This window comes from Hyla sarda, chromosome 4 (genome assembly GCF_029499605.1).
Source record: "Hyla sarda isolate aHylSar1 chromosome 4, aHylSar1.hap1, whole genome shotgun sequence".
Taxonomy (NCBI): domain Eukaryota; kingdom Metazoa; phylum Chordata; class Amphibia; order Anura; family Hylidae; genus Hyla; species Hyla sarda.
Window position 1 is genome coordinate 278920754 of NC_079192.1, and position 20311 is coordinate 278941064.

At 42.1% G+C, this 20311-nt stretch overlaps 2 long non-coding RNA genes across 2 annotated transcripts in view; one reads left to right on the top strand and one right to left on the bottom strand.

Moving 5' to 3' along the window:
* Positions 1 to 746: 746 nt before the first annotated feature.
* LOC130367006 (uncharacterized) overlaps positions 747 to 20311 on the bottom strand; it is a 128159-nt gene continuing 108594 nt past the window's right edge. Inside the window, exon 4 of the long non-coding RNA XR_008892038.1 lies at positions 747 to 856. This is a non-coding gene — a long non-coding RNA (uncharacterized LOC130367006). The remainder of the gene's footprint in view (positions 857 to 20311) is intronic.
* On the top strand, positions 4732 to 16363 carry LOC130367007 (uncharacterized). The gene is made up of 3 exons (XR_008892039.1): positions 4732 to 4851; positions 7931 to 8049; positions 14605 to 16363. It is a non-coding gene; the product is annotated as an uncharacterized LOC130367007 (long non-coding RNA).

Sequence of the window (20311 nt, forward strand, 5' to 3'; positions counted from 1 at the left end):
CTATTCCATAAGCTTGTTCTAATATCTTCTGTCTTCGTGCTTCCTCCAGAAGCTATTTCTATTGGGTAAGACACCCAATGTTTGTAATTCATTTATCCAAATCCACTTTGTACTGTACTGTATGGTCTTGAGGAGTTAGTTCTGAACGCTGGTGCGCGCTTCAAGGTTCTCACGCCCCCTCGTGATGTCATGCTCCACCCCTTGTGACCTCACGCGCAGCCCCCCCCAATGCAAGTCTATGGGTGGGTGTATGGTGACCACCAAAGCCTGTATAAATGAGTTCAGCTTTCAGGTGCTCCCGTGGGCTGGAAAAGGTGGATACAGTCCTAGGAAAGAGTCTCCTAGGACTGTATCCACCTTTTCCAGCCCACGGGAGCACCTGAAAGCTGAACTAATTTATGCAGGATAAGTCATCAACTGCCGAGCCGAGAAGTTCGTGACGAATCGAATTTACTGTAAATTTGCTCATCTCTAGTTCCGAACACTGGGAAGTGGAGTAGCCCTTTAACTATAATAGGTGGTGCTGGGCATGTAACCTCTGCTCTTAAGGGAGGGTGAGCCAGCCATTTTTTTTTTATTACAATATCAAAGTTGCTTCATTTTCTAACTGCGTTTGTGTTTTTCTCACAAGTATCTAGTTAGGCTTTTTTTTTCTTCATTTTTTTATTCTTTTCCTGTTAGTATGAAAATGTGATGCTGCCTGCTAGCCCTGCACACGAATACCCAAGAAAGAGTGAGATGACCATCTGCCCAGACTGGAAGGAGCTGCGTTGAGATGGTAAGGTCTTCTCTATATGGCCTATGCCATAGGCTTGTTCGAATAGCCTCTGTCTTCGTGCTTTCTCCAGAAACTGTTCTATTGGGTAAGACAACAGATATTTGCTATTCATTTATTCATAAATTTTTCCAAATCCATTTTGTGCTGTGCTGTGCTTGAGGAGTTTAATTACAAATGTCCTTTAATGATAATAGGTGGTGCTGGGCATGTAACCTCTGCTCTTTAGGGAGGGTGAGCCAGCTATTTATTTTATTTTATTACAATTCAAGATGAGTGAAGATACAGTAATTCGATTTGGCACAAACCTCGCAGCTCGGCGGTTGCTGACTTTAGCCTGCATAAATTAGTTCAGCTTTCAGGTTCTCCAATGGGATGGAAAAGGTGGATACAGTCCTACTGAGCTACGAGATTTGTGTAAAATTGAACTACTGTAATTCCGCTCATCTCTAATTACAATGGAAAAGTTAATTCATTTTCTAACTGCTTTTTGTGTCTTTCTCACAAGTATCTAGGTAGGCTTTTTTTTTAATATATTTTTTTTATATTCTTTTCCTGTTAGTAAGAAAATTTGATGCCGCCTGCTATCCCTGGACATGAATACCCAAGAAAGAGTGAGATGACAATTTGCCCAGACTGGTAGGAGCTGCGATGAGACGGTAAGGTCTTTCCTATATTGCGTATGCTGTTATATTGTGTAACACAACCGACATGTGGAAGGAGCTGCCATTCGACAAATAAGTTACGACTTGTGACCTATGTCATATTCTTCTTCTTCTATAAATCTCTATTAGTTTGCTTTCTCAAGAAGGTGTACCTGATTTTCCCTGGCTGGAATTGTGATCCCTGCTCTTGGACCGAAGTGTAAGTGATTAAAATCATGTCTAGCCTTCTCACAATGTGTTATATTTAAGGGGTAATTATTTTTTTAATGCTTTAATTAAATGACTGTCTCCTGACTTTGCAGTGGCCGCACTTGCTGGCCATTTTTGCCAGTCTGCCGCACTACCTCGCCGCTTTTGCCAGTCTGCCGCACTACCTCGCCGCTTTTGCCAGTCTGCCGCACTACCTCGCCGCTTTTGCCAGTCTGCCGCACTACCTCGCCGCTTTTGCCAGTCTGCCGCACTACCTGGCCGCTTTTGCCAGTCTGCCGCACTACCTGGCCGCTTTTGCCAGTCTGCCGCACTACCTGGCTGCCTTGGGCCAGTCTGCCGCACTACCTGGCTGCCTTGGGCCAGTCTGCCGCACTACCTGGCTGCCTTGGGCCAGTCTGCCGCACTACCTGGCTGCCTTGGGCCAGTCTGCCGCACTACCTGGCTGCCTTGGGCCAGTCTGCCGCACTACCTGGCTGCCTTGGGCCAGTCTGCCGCACTACCTGGCTGCCTTGGGCCAGTCTGCCGCACTACCTGGCTGCCTTGGGCCAGTCTGCCGCACTACCTGGCTGCCTTGGGCCAGTCTGCCGCACTACCTGGCTGCCTTGGGCCAGTCTGCCGCACTACCTGGCTGCCTTGGGCCAGTCTGCCGCACTACCTGGCTGCCTTGGGCCAGTCTGCCGCACTACCTGGCTGCCTTGGGCCAGTCCTCTGACCTCCCTCCCTGGCTGCCTTGGGCCAGTCCTCTGACCTCCCTCCCTCCCTGGCTGCCTTGGGCCAGTCCTCTGACCTCCCTCCCTCCCTGGCTGCCTTGGGCCAGTCCTCTGACCTCCCTCCCTCCCTGGCTGCCTTGGGCCAGTCCTCTGACCTCCCTCCCTCCCTGGCTGCCTTGGGCCAGTCCTCTGACCTCCCTCCCTCCCTGGCTGCCTTGGGCCAGTCCTCTGACCTCCCTCCCTGGCTGCCTTGGGCCAGTCCTCTGACCTCCCTCCCTGGCTGCCTTGGGCCAGTCCTCTGACCTCCCTCCCTGGCTGCCTTGGGCCAGTCCTCTGACCTCCCTCCCTGGCTGCCTTTTGGCCAGTCTTCTGACCTCCCTCCCTGGCTGCCTTTTGGCCAGTCTTCTGACCTCCCTCCCTGGCTGCCTTTTGGCCAGTCTTCTGACCTCCCTCCCTGGCTGCCTTTTGGCCAGTCTTCTGACCTCCCTCCCTGGCTGCCTTTTGGCCAGTCTTCTGACCTCCCTCCCTGGCTGCCTTTTGGCCAGTCTTCTGACCTCCCTCCCTGGCTGCCTTTTGGCCAGTCTTCTGACCTCCCTCCCTGGCTGCCTTTTGGCCAGTCTTCTGACCTCCCTCCCTGGCTGCCTTTTGGCCAGTCCTCTGACCTCCCTCCCTGGCTGCCTTTTGGCCAGTCCTCTGACCTCCCTCCCTGGCTGCCTTTTGGCCAGTCCTCTGACCTCCCTCCCTGGCTGCCTTTTGGCCAGTCCTCTGACCTCCCTCCCTGGCTGCCTTTTGGCCAGTCCTCTGACCTCCCTCCCTGGCTGCCTTTTGGCCAGTCCTCTGACCTCCCTCCCTGGCTGCCTTTTGGCCAGTCCTCTGACCTCCCTCCCTGGCTGCCTTTTGGCCAGTCCTCTGACCTCCCTCCCTGGCTGCCTTTTGGCCAGTCCTCTGACCTCCCTCCCTGGCTGCCTTTTGGCCAGTCCTCTGACCTCCCTCCCTGGCTGCCTTTTGGCCAGTCCTCTGACCTCCCTCCCTGGCTGCCTTTTGGCCAGTCCTCTGACCTCCCTCCCTGGCTGCCTTTTGGCCAGTCCTCTGACCTCCCTCCCTGGCTGCCTTTTGGCCAGTCCTCTGACCTCCCTCCCTGGCTGCCTTTTGGCCAGTCCTCTGACCTCCCTCCCTGGCTGCCTTTTGGCCAGTCCTCTGACCTCCCTCCCTGGCTGCCTTTTGGCCAGTCCTCTGACCTCCCTCCCTGGCTGCCTTTTGGCCAGTCCTCTGACCTCCCTCCCTGGCTGCCTTTGCAAAAAATATTTTAAAAAAGCTGCTATTATACTTGAGCATCAGCAAAATAGTCTAATAACCACATAGTCTAGTTAAAAAAGCCCAAGAAAGGGCTTTAGTGAAGGGTCCAAAAAAGCAAAAAAAAAAAGCCCAAGAGAGGCATATCTTTAGTGAAGGGTCCAAAAAAGCCCAAGAGAGGCATATCTTTAGTGAAGGGTCCAAAAAAGCAAAAAAAAAGCCCAAGAGAGGCATATCCTTTTAGTGTAGGGTCCAAAAAAAGCCCAAGAGAGGAATATCTTTAGTGTAGGGTCCATCCCAAGGAGGTCACCTTACCGTGGTGGGATGGTACACACTATTTGGCCAAATGGTATGCTAAGAACCTGTATAGTAGAATTGCAGTTCCATATTATACGTATGTTTTAGAGCAAACTGTATTTCTGGGGGAGGATTAACAGATGGCCGCAGCTGCTATTATACCTTGAGCAGCTACCACATAGTCTAATGACCACAACTGCCATCAGCCCTTAACTGCTGAGCATTTTTCTTTTTTATGTTTTTATTTTATTTATTTTTTAAAGCCCAGGAGAGGGATATCTATTATAGGGTCTGTCCCAATGAGGTTACCTTTTTCATGGTGAGATTGTACTATTTGGCCAAATGGTATGCTAAGAGCCTCCATATTTTTTTTTTCTCTAGGATTATTGCATTTATATTCTGTATACTGTACACATTTCTTAGTGCTAACAGTGCACTACTGATTTTTTTTTTTGTGCAAAAAAATAAATAAATAAATAAATTAAAACTGTCGCCACGGTTATACAATAAGTAGGTGTCTAGTTACTTTAACACAAAAAAAACCATAACATTGTAATTTGTTCATATCATCCCACATTATGGATCCAAACATTTTTGTGCTGGTAGATCAGGGGTAGACTATTATTATTATTATTATTATTATTATTATTATTTTTTTGTGCTAGTTTTACTTTTATTTTTAAAATGTAGTTGAGATAAAGTGTCTTACCTTAGCGTTACTTTGTAAGAATTCAGTGGTTCCAAAAATTGTCAGTTTACTTCAATAACTGTTTTTTCTTTTTGTAGGTTTAACAAGTTCATTCGGCTACCTGTTGTAGTATACCATGGCAAGAATCTTAAACTTACTACCTTACCAGCCATTGAATCTGCTTAAGACATGACATCTACCCGAAATCGCTTGGTAGGTCAGGCTCTTCTCTTCTTAAACAGAATGGCAGTACAAAGCTTATCTGCTTGTCACTTGAAGGCATAATGGTTCATAATTCCCCCATTATGGATCCAAAACCTTTTGTGCTGGTGGATCAGTGGATGACTGCTATTTTTGGTTAGTTTTGTTTTGGTAGGAGGAGCTTAGATTTAAGATGACAGTGTGCTAACTTGCTTTAGTGCAAAAAAATTCAGTAGTGCTTTTGCTGAAAATGGCAGTACAAAGCTATCTGCTTTTCACTTGAAGGCATAGCGGTCCATAATCCCCCCAATTGTGGATCCAAACCTTCTTGTGCTTGTGGATTAGTGGAAGACTGCTATTTTTGGTCAGTTTATCTTTTGTAGGAGAATCTTAGATTTAATATGACAGTGTGCAAACTTGCTTTAGTGGAAAGAAATTTGTAGGGATTTTGCTGAAAATGGCAGTACAAAGCTATCTGCTTGTCACTTGAAGGCATAACGGTCCATAATCCCCCCATTATGGATCCAAACCTTTTTTGTGCTGGTGGATTAGTGGAAGACTGCTATTTTTGTTCAGTTTTGCTTTGGTAGGAGGAGCTTAGATTTAAGATGACAGTGTGCAAACTCGCTTTAGTGCAAAGAAATTTGTAGGGATTTTGCTGAAAATGGCAGTACAAAGCTATCTGCTTGTCACTTGAAGGCGTAACGGTCCATAATTCCCCCATTATGGATCCAAAACCTTTTTGTGCTGGTGGATCAGTGGAAGACAGCTATTTTTGGTCAGCTTTGCTTTGGTAGGAGGAGCTTAGGTTAAAGATGGGCAGTATGTATGCTTCAGTTTAAGAAATCCATTCACTTGTCACTTAAAGGCATAATGGTCTATAATCCCCCCATTATGGATCCAAACCTTTTTGTACTGGTGGATTAGTGGAAGACTATTTTTGGTTAGTTTTGTTTTGGTAGGAGGATCTTAGATTTAAGATGACAGTGGGCAAACTCTTTTAGTGCAAAAAAAAATTCAGTATTGATTTTGCTGAAAATGGCAGTACAAAGCTATCTGCTTGTCACTTGAAGGCATAACGGTCCATAATCCCCCCCATTATGGATCCAAACCTTTTTGTGCTGGTGGATTAGTGGAAGACTGCTATTTTTGGTCAGTTTATCTTTTGTAGGAGAATCTTAGATTTAATATGACAGTGTGCAAACTCGCTTTAGTGCAAAGAAATTTGTAGGGATTTTGCTGAAAATGGCAGTACAAAGCTATCTGCTTGTCACTTGAAGGCATAACGGTCCATAATCCCCCCATTATGGATCCAAACCTTTTTGTGCTGGTGGATTAGTGGAAGACTGCTATTTTTGGTCAGTTTTGCTTTGGTAGGAGGAGCTTAGATTTAAGATGACAGTGTGCAAACTCGCTTTAGTGCAAAGAAATTTGTAGGGATTTTGCTGAAAATGGCAGTACAAAGCTATCTGCTTGTCACTTGAAGGCGTAACGGTCCATAATTCCCCCATTATGGATCCAAAACCTTTTTGTGCTGGTGGATCAGTGGAAGACAGCTATTTTTGGTCAGCTTTGCTTTGGTAGGAGGAGCTTAGGTTAAAGATGGGCAGTATGTATGCTTCAGTTTAAGAAATCCATTCACTTGTCACTTAAAGGCATAATGGTCTATAATCCCCCCATTATGGATCCAAACCTTTTTGTACTGGTGGATTAGTGGAAGACTATTTTTGGTTAGTTTTGTTTTGGTAGGAGGATCTTAGATTTAAGATGACAGTGGGCAAACTCTTTTAGTGCAAAAAAAAATTCAGTATTGATTTTGCTGAAAATGGCAGTACAAAGCTATCTGCTTGTCACTTGAAGGCATAACGGTCCATAATCCCCCCCATTATGGATCCAAACCTTTTTGTGCTGGTGGATTAGTGGAAGACTGCTATTTTTGGTCAGTTTATCTTTTGTAGGAGAATCTTAGATTTAATATGACAGTGTGCAAACTCGCTTTAGTGCAAAGAAATTTGTAGGGATTTTGCTGAAAATGGCAGTACAAAGCTATCTGCTTGTCACTTGAAGGCATAACGGTCCATAATCCCCCCATTATGGATCCAAACCTTTTTGTGCTGGTGGATTAGTGGAAGACTGCTATTTTTGGTCAGTTTTGCTTTGGTAGGAGGAGCTTAGATTTAAGATGACAGTGTGCAAACTCGCTTTAGTGCAAAGAAATTTGTAGGGATTTTGCTGAAAATGGCAGTACAAAGCTATCTGCTTGTCACTTGAAGGCATAACGGTCCATAATCCCCCCCCATTATGGATCCAAACCTTTTTGTGCTGGTGGATCAGTGGAAGACAGCTATTTTTGGTCAGCTTTGCTTTGGTAGGAGGAGCTTAGGTTAAAGATGGGCAGTATGTATACTTCAGTTTAAGAAATCCATTCACTTGTCACTTGAAGGCATAACGGTCTATAATCCCCCCATTATGGATCCAAACCTTTTTGTACTAGTGGATTAGTGGAAGACTATTTTTGGTTAGTTTTGTTTTGGTAGGAGGAGCTTAGATTTAAGATGACAGTGGGCAAACTCTTTTAGTGCAAAAAAAAAATTCAGTAGTGATTTTGCTGAAAATGGCAGTACAAAGCTATCTGCTTGTCACTTGAAGGCATAACGGTCCATAATCCCCCCCATTATGGATACAAACCTTTTTGTGCTGGTGGATTAGTGGAAGACTGCTATTTTTGGTCAGTTTGGCTTTGGTAAGAGGAGCTTAGATTCAAGATGACAGTGTGCAAACTCTTTTACTGCAAAAAAAAATCAGTATTGATTTTGCTGAAAATTGCAGTACAAAGCGATCTGCTTGTCACTTGAAGGCATAATGGTCCGTAATCCCCCCATTGTGGATCCAAACCTTTTTGTGCTAGTGGATCAGTTGAAGACTGCTATTTTTGGTTAGTTTTTGCTTTGGTAAGAGGAGTCTAGTTTTAAGATGGCTTTAAGATTTTTTTAAGAGTTGCTAGTAGTTACAAGCTAATTATGGTTACTATTGTTCTAAAGATTGATATGTCACAGAACATTTTGTTAAAAAATTGTTTGTGCTCTTGTAGGTATGAGAGACGTTCATTCTACCGGTTATAGAAGACGATGTGAAGATCTTGAAGTACCTTACCATACTCTGCTCCACTCATGCTATAAGCATAAGACTTGAAATCTTGACAAAATCATGGTAAGTTCTTAAGTATAAACTTTTGACCTCTCATACCCCATAGATTGGCAGTCCAAAGCTATTAGCTAGTCACATGAAGTCAAACCTGTTAATAATCCCACATTGTAGATCCAAACATTTTTGCTGGTAAAGCAGTGGTAGACTACGATTTGCTTTGCTAGGAGGAGTTTGGTTTTAAGAGACAGTGGTCCCTCAACATACGTTGGTATTTCATTCCACATGAACAATAGTTTGAAACCATCGTATGTTGAGGGATCCATGCAATGTTAAATATAGGAAGGCAACGGACCATCACCGCTTCCCTGGATGTCGCTTTCCATCGATGTTGCTGCGTCCCCGTGGTGTCCTGGCCATTCCAGACAGTCTCTGCTGCCCGGGATTGTCGTTCCTCATCGCCGACATCAAGTCACTACGCATGCCTCTCCTATTGGATGATGGGACGTCGTGCGTGGCGACGTGATGACTCCAATGGAGAGCGACGGGATGCAGGGGATCCCGAAGAGGACGGTCCGGAGCGCCGGGGACATGTAAGTGATCATCACCGGACCACACGGGGCACCTTATACGGCTATACAGCTGAAGCAGTCTGCGCTGCCGGATAGCCATTTATGCGATGGCCCCGAAATACAAAAGCATTGTATGTTGATGCTGCCTTCAACATGCGATGGCCTCTGAGAGGCCATCATAGGTTGAAATTATAGTATGTCAGGGCTGTCGGGGGGGGTCACTGTGTATGTATGTGTGTGCATATATATATATATATATATATATATATATATATATATATATATATATATATATATATATATATATAGTTTATTATAATATGAGATGCGCAGGGTCTTGTCTGAGAGCTTTTTTGATTACTTTGAGTCAGATTGGCATTCTTACAGTTTACTGAAATTTTTTTCGAAGACTTACTGTTTTTACTGTTGTGGGTTCGAGAAGTTGATGATGATCATGATCATCAGGTGGAACTGCTATTGAAACACATTAGTTTTTAGCTTGGCTGAAGAAATAGTAGTACAATATAGTAGTGAAGTGTATTGTCAGCAAACAGGCAAATTTTCTAGGGGGCTTAAAAGTGCAGTAGGTATGTGGTATTGCGATCTATAGTTGGTTACTGTATATCATACAACTGTGACTATAGGTCACGTTAGCACGTATACCTACTGCACGGTATCTATAGTCATCATATCATGTCATTTATACATCCCCGTGAACACAATAACAAACTTAAAAAAAAATCATGCAGCTCCACTGGTGACCATGCATCTTCTCCTTGCCTCACATGCCTTTTTTCCGATAGAGCCCTCCTTGTTTGGGCAAAACGGGAGTCCTTTTGTATCAAAGCTGGCAGAAGCCATCAGGGACTACCCTGATGACTAAAGGTTCCCTTTAACCCCTTCCCACAGAATCATGTCAATTGACGTTGGATTGAGCAGGTCCTTACGCATTCCGCCGTCAATTGGCGTCATTCAGTTGACCTGGCGATGCACGGCATCGCACGGGTTAAGTGGCAGAACACCCGCGGTTACCCACGGGAGACCAATTCTGCCTGATATCCCAGGACCATCTGTGATTGGTCCCGGGCAGGGAGCGCTGTGATTGGTCCCTGAGGCTATCTCTCAGGCTGCAGTGAAGATTAGTGCCACGGTCACATATAAGTGACAGTATATCACTGCCCATCAGTGCCAATCTGTGCCCAGCAGTAACCCCAGTCTGAGTGTCCTGTGTCTCAAGTCTGCAGCCTGTGTGAACTGACAGGCTGCAGTGAAGATTGTCACGGTCACTGAATAGAACAGTGTCAGTGCCCAGAAGTGACAGTGCCCAGCAGTGATATAGTACCCATCAGTGCCACAGTGCCCATTCATTGCCCAGCAGTGATACAGTGCCCAGCAGTGTCCCTTCCTGCCTGAAGTCTGCAGCCTGTGTGAACTGACAGTAGTTTATAAAAAAAAAAAAAAAATATATATATATATATATATATATATATATATATATATATATATATATATATATATATATATATATATATATAAATAAAATATTTGACAGTACCAGTCGTGCGGTTACAGTTGTTTGCTTTATCTACCTATACTAGTTCTAGGGATTCAGGACAGCGGTGACAGTTCGCCACTGTTTTGTTATTTGTAGTTTGATCCGTAAAAAGTAAAAAAAAAAAAGATATAAAAATACAAAAAAAAATATAGCTTTAGTGTTCGTACGTTAACTACTTAACCAAATATGTCAAGGCGTTGCACATACACCAGTGATGAGGCATATTCTTCCCATCTTCCTCAGGCTCAGACAGCGGTGAAGAGTTGCTTTATTTGCCCTCTTCTTCCTCGTCCTCTACTGATTCTGATGAGGAACCTCCCTGCCACCGTTCTAGGCATTGTACTGAGCCAGGTCCTAGTACCAGTACTTGGTGGTCTCTGGCTTCTAACTTTTGAGTTTGTGGCGACTGCAGGCATTCATGTTGACACCACGGGGTTAAAAGAAGCAGATTTTTTTCAGCTCTTCTTTTCAGAATTGTGGAGGAAACAAACCGGTATGGCGAGTAATTTATTGCGGCCCATCAATAGGCATATCATGCCAGGCCTTACGAGTAGACGCCAACCAATCCACTAGAGCAAAAAAAATAATTTTGCCCTATTGTTAAACATGGGCATAATTAAAAAGCCCCCAATTCGTTCATATTGGAGTATGGATTTGATTTACCATACTCCATTGTACCGTTCTGTCATGCCAAGGGCACGGTTTGAAGTCGTCCTCAAATTTTTACACTATGCCAATAATGAAAATTGCCCACCCCCCAGTGATCCAAATTTTGATTGTTTATATAAAATTCAGCCCCTTATTAACTATTTGACCCAAAAAATTTCTGAAATCTACACCCCAGAAAAAGAGTGCAGTGGACGAGTCTCTTGTGCACTGCAAGGGGAAGGTTGCACTTTAGGAAATACCTGCCTAACAAACGAGCCAGGTATGGGGTAAAACTTGATTCGAGAGCTCAACAGGCTACACTCACAAATTGAGTCTGAGGGGAAAGACTCAAATTGATCCCCCAGTTTCCCCCTGTACTAAAAACCACAGGAAAAATTGTGTGGATCTAGTTCACCCCCTGCTAGATAAAGGGTATAACATCTACTTTGATAATTTTTATACCAGCATCCCATTACTAGGATGCCTGCTTGCCAAGGGTACTAATGCCTGAGGTACCATTAGGCGAAACCAAAGGGATCTGCCTAAAATGTTTGTACGGCAAAAATTGAAGAAGGGGCTGTGTGCAAGGACATCATGATGCTTGGCAAGTGCAGGGACAAGCGTGATGTCCTTGTACTTACCACCATACACCCAGACAGATCCACCCCTTTCCAGTCCGTGGTACCACAGATAGAGCCCCTAAACCTGTATATATCCAGGACTATAATAAGTTCATGGGAGGAGTGGATCTGTCTGATCAGGTCTTGCAGCCGTACACTGCCCTTCGCAAAACCCAGGCCTGGTATAAGAAATTGGCACTGCACCTCCTCCAAATTGCCCTGTACAATGAATTTGCAGGAAATACAGGTACATTCCTGCAATTTCAGGAAAATGTCATTAAGACCTTATTGTTTGGGGATCAGGAGGGGGAGGGAAGCAGCGCCACAGGATCTGATAACAGAATTGTACCAGGGCAACATTTTCCTGGAGTAGTTCCCCGTAGAGAATCGGGGCATAGGCAACAGAAATGGTGTCTGGTGTGCTCTAAGCGTGGCATTAGAAAAGACACAAAGTACCACTGCGAGACTTGTCCCCTCAAGCCTGGTCTGTGCATTGAAGACTGTTTCAGAATTTATCAAACATCTATTGATATCTAAATTTGTCCCCTTTTTAATTATTTTTACAATTACTTTGGATAACCCTAAGTGCACCCTTGAAATTACATTACTTATTAGTGAGCAATTCAGTAATTTCTCCTTTCTCTCCATTACATTTTATTTCCAAAAATAAAATAGCAAAACTAAAAATTCTCATTACACCCCTAGATGAATACTTTGGCCGATGTAGTTTTTCATTTTCACCATGTTGCTATACCCCTAACCAAACTAAAAACCCTTCTCATTATACCCTGTGAGAAGGTAAAAGGGATGGTGATTGATGAACGCGGTGTGTCACTAAGGCCTTGGTGAAGTAAAGCCAAATATTTTTCCAGTATCTGTGCTACGCTGCAGCCTGATACTATGTCTGTAGTGTGGCTGGAAGGCCAACATGGGAAGGCTTTACTGGGAATGACTAAGTGTAGGGTGGGGGTCATTCCCCACAATCCAGGCTGGCTTTTCTTGATCTTAAAGCTAGGCTCCCTCAACAGGTGAGGGGGATTGTCTTTCGGCAGCTGACACAGCCAGGAGAAGCTGTATGAGGAGCTTTGATCTGGATATCAGGAAAAGTCATTTGCTATGTCTCCGTACCACTATACTGCTAACCGCACCTCGCTGCAAGAGCAAGTCATCACATCCCCTAATTGTATACTTTGGTAGTAGTTTTATATTTTCACCACCTTGCTATACCCCTAACAAAACTAAAACTAATTCTCATTATACCCCTAGATGAATACCTTGGCAGGTTTAGTTTCATATTTTTGTGAAAGTGAAAAAAAATGGTGCAAAATATGCATCCAAATTAGAAATTTTATTTTCACTGCTGCATTCTACAGACTTTCCTCAAACACCTGAAGTGTCAAAAAAAATTGATACACCCCAAAATGGAGTCAATATGGGGTGTAGTTTCCAAAATGGAGTGCCAAGTTGGGGGTTCCCACTGTTCTGGCACCATGGGGGCTTACTAAATGCAACATGCCCCCCAAAAACCATTTCAGCAAAATTCTCTCTAAAAGACAAAATTTACTCCTTCCCTTCTGAGACCTGTAGTTCGCCATCAGAGCAAGTTACATCCTCATATGGGGTATTTCCATACTCGAGAGATGGGGCTACACATTTTGTAGTGACTTTTCTCCTATTACCCCTAGTAAAAATGCAAAATTTGGGGTAACACCAGCAATTTAGTGTAAAAAAAACCAAAACACATTTATCATTTAAACCTCAAATTTTAACGAAATGTTGTGAAACACCTGTGAGGAGTTAAGGCTCACTGTACCCCTTGTTACATTCCTTGAGGGGTGTAGTTTCCAAAATGGAGTGCCATGTTGGGAGTTTCCACTGTTCTGGCACCATGGGGGCTTCCTAAATGCCACATGCCCTCAGCCAAATTTTGCTCCTTCCATTCTGAGACCTGTAGTTAGCCAGCAGAGCATTTTACATCCTCATATGAGGCATTTCCATACTTACAAGAAATGGGGTTACAAATTTTGTGTAGCTTTTTCTTTTACCATTTGTAAAAATGAGAAAAATGGGGCTACAATAACATGTTGGGTTTAAAAATGGAGATTTTGAGTTTTCTCCTCTACTTTACAGCTATTCCTGTGAAACACCTAAAGGGTTAACTAACTTACTGAATTTACTTTTTAATACTTTGATTTTGAAATTTTCTTGAAAGTCCTGAAAATTGCTGCTAAACTTTGAAGTCTTCTAATGTCTTCAAGAAGTAAAAACATGTCAACTTTATGATGCCAACATAAAGTAGACATATTGTATATGTGAATCAATATATCATTTTTTTTAATGTCTATTTTCCTTACAAGCAGAGTTTCAAAGTTAGAAAAATGCAAAATTTTCCAATTTTTCATGAGATTATGGAATTTTTCGGAAAGAAATGATGCAAGTATTGATGAAAATTTACCACAAACATAGAGTATGTCACCAAAAACAATCTCAGAATCAGTATGATATATAAAAGCATCCCAGAGTTATTAATGCATAAAGTGACACAGGTCACATTTGCAAAAAATGGCTCAGTCCTTAAGGCTAAAATAACTTCTGTCCTTAAGGGGATAATATATTGCTACAGAGCAGTGGTACTCAACTGGTGGTGGCAAAGTTCATTGGAGGGGGGGGGAGCATAGTTCATGAGGGTGCACAGTTCATGAGGGTGCACAGTGACAGTGTATGGGGTATTCAGGTCATACAGGAAACAGTAGATTTGCATCCTCCACATTTCAGTTGCTCCTTTTACCCTATGTAGTAGTAATGTCCTACAATAGGCAGTGCCGATTTCTTTTACAGCCCTGCAGCCATTAGGTGAACCAGGCCTTAGCGTTCAGCTTGGACCTTCAGATGATGAGACCTGGATAAACGGACCCTGTCTTCAAATAGTCGAAGACCCCTACTATAGAGGCTCTGGGAAGTGATTAGTGGATCCCACTGGCTGAATGTAGTCTTTATGCAAGGTTTATGGAGAGCTTTCCAGATCCCCTCCAATTTATGGCTAGTGCACCAATACTTTTAACTACCATGACCATTGACCTACAACAATTATGAAATGTAAAGCATGACATGGAGAAGTAAAGAGGAAGGAGATGTCAGCTGATATGTGCAATGTTATATTGATGTTGGCTTTTATGTAAATGTTATTTTAAACTTTCTAATATAATTTGTATTTTTTTCTCTTCAGCAGATGGCACCTACTAACAGCGGATGTTACAGGCAAAGCCTCCTAGTAATTGAATACATTAATGTGCATACAATTACTGCTTCAGGTGATGTCCTGATTGGGGGCGGGGCTTACCCTCACAGAATCTCTTAGGTGGCTTCAGATACCGATGTGCTTCCAGATACTGCAGCAAATTCCGTGGACTTTCACATCAAAATTGCACTAAATCTTTCCCAAATTACTACAAGTGGGTTAGCAAGTCTATGGGAATGTATAGTTTATGTCAGTTCTTTGCTAATATACAGGGAGAACTGTTTCTTGTCAGACATACATATTTCCTTTATAACTATGCGGTAGGAATATATACAGTATATGCTGGACTGGTCTTACTGCTATATACTGTAGTGTTCACATACATATACAGATCGGACTTCTGTTGTTAATAAGTTCCTTCCCTCAGGATCTATAAATGCACTTGATACCTTTTTTTATGATTTCTCTTCCTTCCTGCCTTTTTCTCTTTATATAGATGAATAACCTGTGAGGTGACTTAACCCCTTAAGGACCACGGATGTAAATGTACGTCCTGGTTTGGCGGTACTTCGCACACCAGGACGTACATTTATGTCCTGTGTATGACCGCGAGCATCGGAACAGTGCTCGCGTCATGCACGGCAGGTTCCGGCTGCTAGCAGCCCGTAATGGCCAACATCCACAATCGCACGGATGTCCACCATTAACCCCTCAGATAGCGTAATCAATACAGATCACGGCATCTGTGGCAGTGCAGTACTTTAAATGGATGATCTGATCATACAGCATGGCGGCCGGAGGTCCCCTCACCTGGCTCCAGCCGTCTCCCTGGGTATTCTGCTCTGGTCTGAGATTGAGCAGACCAGAGCAGAAGATCACCGATCATACTGATTGGTGCTTTATCCAATGCATAGCACTGAACAGTATTAGCAATCAAATGATTGCTATAGATAGTCCCCTATGGGGACATAAAAAGTGTAAAAAAAAAAAGTGTGAAAACTCCCCTCCCCCAATAAAAATGAAAATTGTCAGTTTTTCCCATTTTACCCCCCAAAAAGCCTAATTTTTTATAAACATATTTTTATTGCCGCGTGCATAAATGTACGAACTATCAAAATATAATGTTAATGATCCCGAACAGCGAAAACGTAAAAAATAAAGTTAAAAAAATGCAGCTTTTTTGTCACATTTTATTCCCATAAAAATTAATAAACTATCCAAAAGTTTTATATATGCATATGTGGTATCAATAAAAAGTACAGATGACGGCGCAAAAAAATAGCCCTCACACCACCCTATATACGGAAAAATGAAAAAGTTATAGGTGGTCAAAATAGGGCAATTTTAGATTACTGATTTTGTACAAAAAGTTTTTTAGATTTTTTTAAAGCAGTACAAAAATATAAAAGTATCTAGCCATGGGTATCATTTTAATCGTATTGACCTACAGAATAAAGAACATGTTGTTTTACGTAAAGTGTACAGTGTGAAAATGAAACTCTCCAAAATGTGCAAAATTGTGGTTTTCATAAAAAAAATTTTTTGGGGGGGTTCGCTGTACATTTTATGGTAAAATGAGAGGTTTCATTACAAAGTACAATTGGTCAGGCAAAAAAGCCCTTATATGGGTTTAGATGGAAATATAATAGAGTTATGGATTTTAGAAGGCGAGGAGGAAAAAAACAAACGTAAAAATAAAATTGGCCTGGATCTTAAGGTGAAAATGTGTTTGGTCCTTAAGGGGTTAAAGGGGTACTCCGGTGGAAAACGTTTTTTTTTTTTTTTTTTTGTAAATAAACTGGTGCCAGATGTTAAACAGATTTGTAAATTACATATCTTGAAGTAAAGAGGAGTAGTAGAAAAAGTCGGCAGACTCACCAATGACTTCTTTTCCAGGGTAGTTTCTTTATTTCATACTCACATATAAAAGATGGATACAAAAGGTGGGAGAGGGATCACAGTGGGGGGTATTCACTGTCTGGCGACAGACTCTGTTTCGCTCGGTGCTCGAGCTTCTTCTGGCCTGAAGAAGCTCGAGCACCGAGCGAAACAGAGTCTGTCGCCAGACAGTGAATACCCCCCACTGTGATCCCTCTCCCACCTTTTGTATCCATCTTTTATATGTGAGTATGAAATAAAGAAACTACCCTGGAAAAGAAGTCATTGGTGAGTCTGCCGACTTTTTCTACTACTCCTCTTTACTTCAAGATATGTGATTTGCTACTCATAGTCAGAGCACCACCAACACTTCGGGGAACACTCCAACACGTCCCTTAGTCCAAATACGTGAGAATATCAGCAGCAGTGCCGGACATTACACTCTTTGTTTGAAGATTTGTAAATTACTTCTATTACAATTTTTTTTTATCCCTCCAGTACTTATTAGCTGCTGAATATTAGAGGAAATTATTTTCTATTTGGAACACAGAGCTATGCTGACATCACGAGCACAGTGCTCTCTGCTAACATCTCTGTCCATTTTAAGAACTGTCCAGAGTAGGAGAAAATCCATATAGCAAACCTCTCCTGCTCTGGACAATTCCTAAAATGGACAGAGATGTCGGCAGAGAGCACTGTGTTCCAAAAAGAAAAGAATTTCCTCTGTAGTATTCAGCAGCTAATAAGTTCTGGAAGGATTACGATTTTTTTTTAATAGGAGTAATTTACAAATCTTTAACTTTCTGGCACCAGTTGATAAAAAAAATAAAAATAAAATAATAATAAATTTCCACTGGAGTTCTCCTTTAAAGGTGTGAGAGCCTGAAAAACAAGAGGCTTGGAAAGGGCATGTAGAAGACAACATCATACAGTGTGCTGTGGACAAAGGCACTAAAGGGTTCTTGTGGCCTAAGCAGGGCCGGACTGGGACCAAAAATAGGCTTGTGCATCTTAGAACAAGCAGCATTTTTTTTTTTTTTTTGGTGGGGTCCTTCTACTGGGCCCCCGACCGATCACCTCATTTCAAGTGGCTCTACAGCTGTTGCTGCAAAACTACAACTCCCATAATTCCTCAGTCCTCCTCTAGACCCCTCTCTGTCGTTTTCCTCCTCCTCTAGACCCCTCTCTGTTCTCGTCGTCCTCCTCTAGACCCCTCTCTGTTGTCGTCGTCCTCCTCCTCCAGACTCTCCTCCTGTCATCCTCCAGAAGAAGCCATTGGAGCAAATTGTCGGGTGGTTTAGGCTTACCATTTACATTCTCCACTTGGTAATGACTGTTACTTTTTCTTTTTTCTTTCCATTACTTTTAGCCTGCTATACTTATCAGTATTATACATACTACCAGCTTACCTTTGATGCATTATTAGGGTTTTTTCTCTTAGGCACACTGTTCCCCCATATCTCCTGAAGTAACTCTATTTACTGTCTATTGGTATTTGTAAGCCTTCACTTTTTGTCCGATTCCTACCAGTATCACTCTTACATAATTTTACCATTTTTAAATGAATTAATTTTTTATTTTAATTTGTGTTTTCAATAAAGATAGTTTGAATCTAAATACGCCTTGGTTGTTTTGTGTGTGTGTGTGTGTGTGTGTGTGTGTGTTTGTGTATATATGATTTGAATGGCGTCGGATTTGCTACACATGGAAACTTTGTTTTATTCCATAAAGAAAACTGACCAATGCTAATTTATAAGGAAGCAAATGAATTCATGGAACTTTTCAGGAATGACCTTTTACATCTAGTTCAAAGACTGTGCAGTCTTGGCGATGCAGAGATACAATAAGATCAGACAATTAGTCTATTTCATTGATTATATGGAATACTTAAGGCTTTATCAGTTTACCTAAATTGTTTCCAACTATACATGATGATAAATAAGGACCACAGAGAAAGCAGAAAAATGACTGCAAATTAATATCGAAGTGGGTGAATTTATGGAACTAATTTAGGAATGAACTTTACATCTAGTTGTGTGTCTGTGCAGCATAAGTGATGCAGAAATATATTACGATCGATTATTCCAATATTTTAGGATTTGTAGCTTTATCTGTTCACCAAAATATTTTTAATCTGTAAATAATGAATGAGGACATAAAGATGAGTGCAAATTCATAATGTAGTGGGTGAATTCATAAAACTATTAGGATAAATACACACAATATTCTGTGCATATTTGCATCAGATTTCAATGATTTAACACAGCTTTAAATCTAAAAGATCAAATATTTGCAGGTTTCAGTAAGTGAATAAACTCTTAAAGGGGTACTCCGTTGGGGGAAAAAGTTTTCAAAACTGGTGTCAAATTTAAACAGATTTGTAAATTAATTACATTAAAAAAAAAAATCTCTTCTTCCAGCATCTATCAGTTGCTGTATTCTACAGAGGAAGCTGTGTAGTTCTTTCTAGTCTGACCACAGTGCTCTCTGCTAGTCATGTGCACAACCAAAAGTTTTGTTTAGTTTTTAATTTTTTTTTTCGGATTAACATTTTTTCGGTTCTGTTAAACATTCGTGATACAGTACTACTTTTTATTCGGTTTTTGGTTACATTCGTATATTTTGGTTCTATTCAGAAACTGTTAGGCTTTCGGATGAATTCGTTATATCGGATCTATTCGTTATACTTGTTAGTTTTACTTTAGTTTTTGCCAGATTTAGTTATTAATTTTTTTTTTTATAAAATTTCGTAGTGTACCATTAAACTAAAATAAAGGATTCAGTAAAGGAGGAAAAAATTGTCTAACGAAATGTATCTTTTTATAATTTTTTTTTACATTTTTAAACGGATCAATTTATGTGAGCCTACAATAATAAAAATGTGTGTTTCACTTTTTTTCATTTTTTTTTTCTACATTTTTCAGGTAGTACTACTACTACTCCCAGCATGGAACACCCTGTTCCATGATGGGAGTAGTAGTAGTACCTGTACTAATCGACAGATTGCCCGGAGTTCGTTGCGATCCTCCTGAATAATGTAATATATAGTTGCGGACGGCTGATTCTATGGTCCCCTGCACTGCCGTATATACACCTATTCATAATTCCCACAGAGCTGTGATTGGCCAGATGGTTCCAGCCAATCACAACTCTGTGGGAAATATGAATGTGTATAAATAAGTCAGTGCAGGGGACTATAGAAGAGCGGAGGATCGTGGCGGGTGTCAGGAGTGACATCCACTGTGATCTTTCCCTAACTGCAGGTCCTACTACTTCCAACATGGAGCACACTCTGCTCCATGCTGGGAGCTGTAGTGCCTGCATAAATAGATGGATCGCAACAGGTGTCAGAATTTACACTGTCGGTTTATTAATGCAGGTACTACAGCTCCCAGCATGGAGCAGTGTGTGCTCAATGTTGGGAGTAGTAGTACCTGAAGGTAAGAACAGATCACAGCGGTATCACTACTGACATCCGCTGCGATCGTCCTGTCTATTGCAGAGATGTGGAGCGGCTTATTCCTGCACTCGCATCTCTGCTCTATACTCCGGCCAGCCACCCACTCATTCATATTTCCCTCAGAGAGCGGTGATTGGCTGCAACCATCTGGCCAATCCCCACTCTGGGCAGAAAATATGAGTGAGTGATCTATTCACATCACTGGAGTATAGTGCAGAGATGTGAGCGATGTATAGAGCCGCTCCACATCTCTGCTATATTATGAACGATCGCATCAGGTGTCACGACTGAAACCCGGGGCGACATGTCTATTAGTACAGGTACTACTACTCCCAGCATGGAACAGTCTGTTCCATG